This window comes from Pan troglodytes, chromosome 15 (assembly GCF_028858775.2).
Source record: "Pan troglodytes isolate AG18354 chromosome 15, NHGRI_mPanTro3-v2.0_pri, whole genome shotgun sequence".
Lineage (NCBI taxonomy): Eukaryota > Metazoa > Chordata > Mammalia > Primates > Hominidae > Pan > Pan troglodytes.
In genome coordinates, this window is record NC_072413.2 from 93,681,016 (window position 1) to 93,686,322 (window position 5,307).

Consider the following 5,307-nt stretch of genomic DNA (forward strand, 5'->3'; position numbering starts at 1 on the left):
AGGCAGGAATGCAGTGGCACAATCACAGCTCACTGCAGCCTGGACCTCTCAGGCTCGAGTGATCCTCCCACCTCAGCCCCGGAGTAGCTGGGACCACAGGCACGGGCCACCACTCCCGGGTACTTTTTGTATTTTTCGTAGAGTGGGGTCTCACCATGTTGACCAGGCTCCCTGTGGTCTCCTGAGAAGACAAAGGCTCACCAGGGGGTGGAGTTCCTGAGAACAGCTTGGCAGGAGCTGAAAACGCTGGCGAGCAGGTGAACTGACCCCTGCTGTCAGGCATCTGCAGCTGCTTTTTCCTGAGAACATTAGCTGTGAGTTTTGTGCAGCTGGACAAATGTGGAGACTTGAGGGAATCTCAAATGCGTGGCCAGTACCCTCTCTCCACAGGCTTTTTACAATTTGAAGCAGTTCAGGGCAGGATGCTGAAGAGCAAAGCCAAAACCCCCAAAAGCCAAATAATTTCCTGCGGTCTCTTAGTGTCATGAACAAATGTGAACCTGAAAGAGCCAATCTTTCAAGAAAGATCCCCAGGCCGGGCGCGGTGGCTCACGCCTGTAATCCCAGCACTTTGGGAGGCCGAGGCGGGCGGATCACGAGGTCAGGAGATCAAGACCATCCTGGCTAACACGGTGAAACCCCGTCTCTACTAAAAATACAAAAAAATTAGCCAGGCGTGGTGGTGGGCGCCTGTAGTCCCAGCTACTCGGGAGGCTGAGGCGGGAGAATGGCGTGAACCCGGGAGGCGGAACTTGCGGTGAGCCGAGATTGCGCCACTGCACTCCAGCCTGGGCGACAGAGCCAGACTCCATCTCAAAAGGAAAAAAAAAAAAAAAAAAAAAAGACAGAAAGATCCCTAGTGGCTAACGAGGCCTAAATGTGAAATAGTAAAATACAGCCAAGCAGCCATCTGCTAACTAGAAATCACATAGGTACTCTTGAGTTCCCAGAAATCCAACACCTCTGTTTGACTTGGTGACTTTCAGAGCACGCCTAAACCAACCAATCAGAGCCCACCTGCCTTGACCAATCAAGGCTCAGCTGTATCAACTAATTGGAACTACCTGAGTCTGAATCTCTCATTTGCATAAATGGACCTGATTGGGAACCTGGGTGGAAACTTTTGCTACAGAACCCCAACCCTCCCTTTGTGCTCTGGAACACATCTTGTTTTACACTGAAGGCTGCATCTCCCTGGTTTGCAAACTATTCACTGGAATATAAAGTCTCTTTCCTCCAGTTTCCTTTCCAGAGAATTTTGTTCACAGTGCTGAGACAAAGACCTACCAGACTCTTGATTGAGGGTCATACTCTAAGAGCAGGACAAACTAGAGGTAGATAGGCAATTTTTTTTTTTTTTTTAATACAGGGTCTCACTCCGTCACCCAGGCTGGAGTGCAGTGGCTCAATCTTGACTCACTGCAGCCTTGACCTCCTGGGTTCAAGTGATCCTCCCACCTCAGCCTCAGCTGGGGCTACAGGCATGCACCACCGTACCCAGCTCTTTTTATATTTTTTTGTAGAGATGGGGGTCTCACTGTGTTGCCCAGGCTGGTCTCAAACTCCTGAGCTCAAGCGATCCACCCACCTTGGCTTCCCAAAGTGTGGGGATTACAAAGTGAGCCACTGTGCCTGGCTGGATAGACTGATTCTTATCCAAACTGCATCTTAACCTTGACTCAGTTTAGTCCCTATTGGGATTAAACTGTTTAATACTTCACTCTATCTGCCTAGCAGAGAATAGGGTTAACTCTACTTGGGGGGAAAACGCTAGAGCCTTTCCAGTGCTTTTATACAAAATATTTGGCATTCCTTTAAATATTACTCAAGAGAAAAGACCATTTAACTAAAAACCAAGAGAAAAAGTAGACAATAGGAGGCCCACCAGTAAACCAGAGTTATTAGACAAGAACTTTAAAGTAACCATGATTATGTCCAAAGAAATAGAATGATGGACAAAATGATTAAGAGTGTAGAGATTATCAGATAAAGTTTTAATCTTTAAAAAAAGCATCAAATGGGCATCCTGGAACTAATAAATATAATATTTGCAGCAAAGAAATCAATTGTTTGAGAGCAGATTGGTTATAGCAGATGTCAGCATTAGTGAACTGGAAGATAAACTAATAGAAAACATCAACATTGAAGCTCAGAGAGGAAAAAAAAGGAAACAAAACAGAACAGAGCATAGAGAGCACGGTACACTTGTTTAAAGGGTCTGACAATGTGTAATTGGAGTCACTGAAAGAGAGAGAAAGGGAGGAAAAGAAAGGATGAGACGGGAATAGTTGAAGATACAATGGCTAAGACATTTCCTCAAATAGTGGATAAACTATTAGAGTTAAGTCAATTTATCTAGGTCTTAGATATAGTGTCAATGCACACAAACCAGTTTCATTTTTTTATAACAGCAACAAACATAATACAGAATTTAAAATGACATTTAAAATAGCATCAATCAAATACTTAAGAGTTAATTTAATGAAATCAGAGAGAACAATTAAAGACAACCCAAAATATGGAAGGATATACTATGCAATTGCTTTGGATTGTAAGGCTTAATATGCTGGAGATGTTAATTCTCTTCAAATAGACCTATAGATTCAACACAATCCCAATCAGTCTTAGCAGGCTTTTGGAGGTGGGGAGGATTAACAAGCTGATTTTAAAATGCATATGGATATGTAAAGGGAAGAGAATAGCTATATTAGGGTTCTCCAGAGAAACAGAATCTTACAATAAGATACAAAGACCTATTTTAAAGCTATAGTAATTAGCAATGTGGTATAAACACAAGGAGAGACAAACAGACTAATGGAATAGAAAAGTGTCCAGAAACAGACTCATACATAAATGTTCCCAGATTTATGACAGAAGTGATAATACCGTACAGTAGACAAAGCATAATCTTTTAAATAAATGGCATTAATTGGATATCAACATGGAAAAATTAATCTAAATAAGACCTTTAGAAGAAAATAGTGTACATAAGCAAAACTTTCCTAAACCCTTATTCTTCAGTTCCATGGTTGGGTTGACTTTCTTTTACCACTTTGCAAGTTTGCTCTGCTCACTGTCTGAAATAAGAAGAGCTGGAACTTGGACGTTCTTATTTTTGTTATTATCTGCACAACCCATCCAGTCTTTTCTCTAGTGGTCATGATCTACTTGATAATAAGCCACTCTTTGGTTTTATCATTAGTTCAAACATTAAGTGCATACTTATGTCACTCCTTGTCTCAAACACTCATTGCTCATCATTCAAAACCAGCTGCTGGGACTGGCGTGTTTGATGCTTACAATGGAGCATCAATGCCACCCCTGCCCCCCCCCACCACCACCACATTCTTATTCTTTATCATATGAGTTTGGATAATCCTCATTATTCCTGATCTCCAGACACACCCTGAATTACCTCTCCTCCAGGTCTACTCATGCTGCTTACTCGGTGGGACAACTTTGCCAGTTCCATCTAAACCATGCCCTGTCTAGGCTGTCTGCCTTTGGCATCTTGTCTGCCCTGCCATTTTGGCCCAGTACCCAGGAGGAGCTGAACAGAAATGTGCAGAGGTATCAGTGACTCTTACCCAGCCTTCCAAGCCCTGCACAGCGCCTCCTTGTTTGTGGTCTGGAATCCTTCCGGCAAGTGGGTGTCCAGCCTCAACGTCCCCAGGGCTTGGGGCTTGTGAAGGGCTCCCTCTGCTGGAGGAGGAGAGCATTGGGCCCAGGCATGAGTGCACCATCAGTACCAGGCAATCCTGGGAGCAATTCTGGAGAGATCAAAGTGGTTCTCAAAGACGTTGGTGACACCTACCCCGGAGAGTGAATCCTTCAGGTCACAGGTACCAGAGATGGACAACTTGGCCAGAGGACATAGCCTTATCTCACTTATCTCAGACATGACATGGACAAAGACCAGCTGAAGGACCAGGAACCAAACTGTTGTCACCTGCAGCTCCGTGGCTTTTTTCATACCAGGTCCAAGGGTTGAGGGATGGGAGACCTGGCCAAAGAGGGTGATCGGTGAAGCAATCTATTTTCCACCTCGAGGCTAACTGGTAGTTATTCTTTCTGCCTATGGAGACCTCTGCTTACCTTCTGACCACCCACTCATGGCAAGGTGTTCTCAGTCTCCATCTTCAGACCCCACCACCATTTCTACAGTAGCCACTGTGGATCTCCCTACTCCAGGTTCTGCCTCTTCCATGTAATGAGCCAAACTTGGCCAAGGCAGTCAACAAGCAGCATGCATGTTAGAGCCAGGAACAGCTGGGTCCATATCCTTCCTCTGCTACCCACTTCATTCAGGTTACTAAGCCACTCAAGCCTCTGATACTTCATCTATGAAATGGGGGTGATGGTCTCTAGTTTATGGAGTTGTTGGGAGGTGTTAGTGAGATACCCTATGAAAAATGCCTGACATGGCATAGGGGCTCCCCACATATTAAGCAACCTTTACCTCCAACCCCACTGACAGCCACACACCTGCCCATCAGGGAGTGAGGTTGAGAATATCAAAATATATATTTGCAACAGAAAATGATAGAGATAAATAGTAATTGCATTGGGGTTACAAGGGTAGGAATGATGGATTCTGCTTGGGAGAGGGAACTAGTCTGAGAACATAACTATTGACCAGGGTATTTCAAGTATTCACTATGTGTCAGGCTTTAACACTATACACACAGCCTCATCTGATCCTCAGAGGAGTCCCATAGGGTAGGTACTTACAGCAAACAGGCTTCAGGGGGCCCAGGAGACCAGGGTTCCCCATGATCCCTGCCTCCTGGTATTCATAACCTTGAGTAAGGATAGGACCTACCCCTGACCAATGGAATATGGCAAAGGTGACACACGTACGTGATTCCACGTATGGATCACATTATATGAGACTGTGATGTCCCTTGTCTTCCTGGCCCACTCCATTCCCACCCCAAGTGTTGGTTCCTTGGAAAAACACTGGGGATGGAGGTGGAATTGCTGTGAAAACAAGACTCAGTCCTCCACAGAAGCTGCCCAGGGAGTTCTTCAAAAGTGGTTATCCTACCTGCCATTTACACTGGATCAGGACTGTCCAGAAATCATTTTCACATCTCCCCAGCAGAATGGCATCATCTCAATACTAATCTTCACTTGAACTAGAAGAATCATGCTTGTGGTTTTCAAAAGGAAAAGGTTCCTATTCATGGTGCATTTAGAAGCAGCCCAGGGTGCTTATAGAACGGACCTGCTTCTTGCTATGTTCTTGAGCTTCTGAGGCCTCTTGACCTTCTGAGGCCCGGGCCCCACCCACGCCGGAGCTGCTCC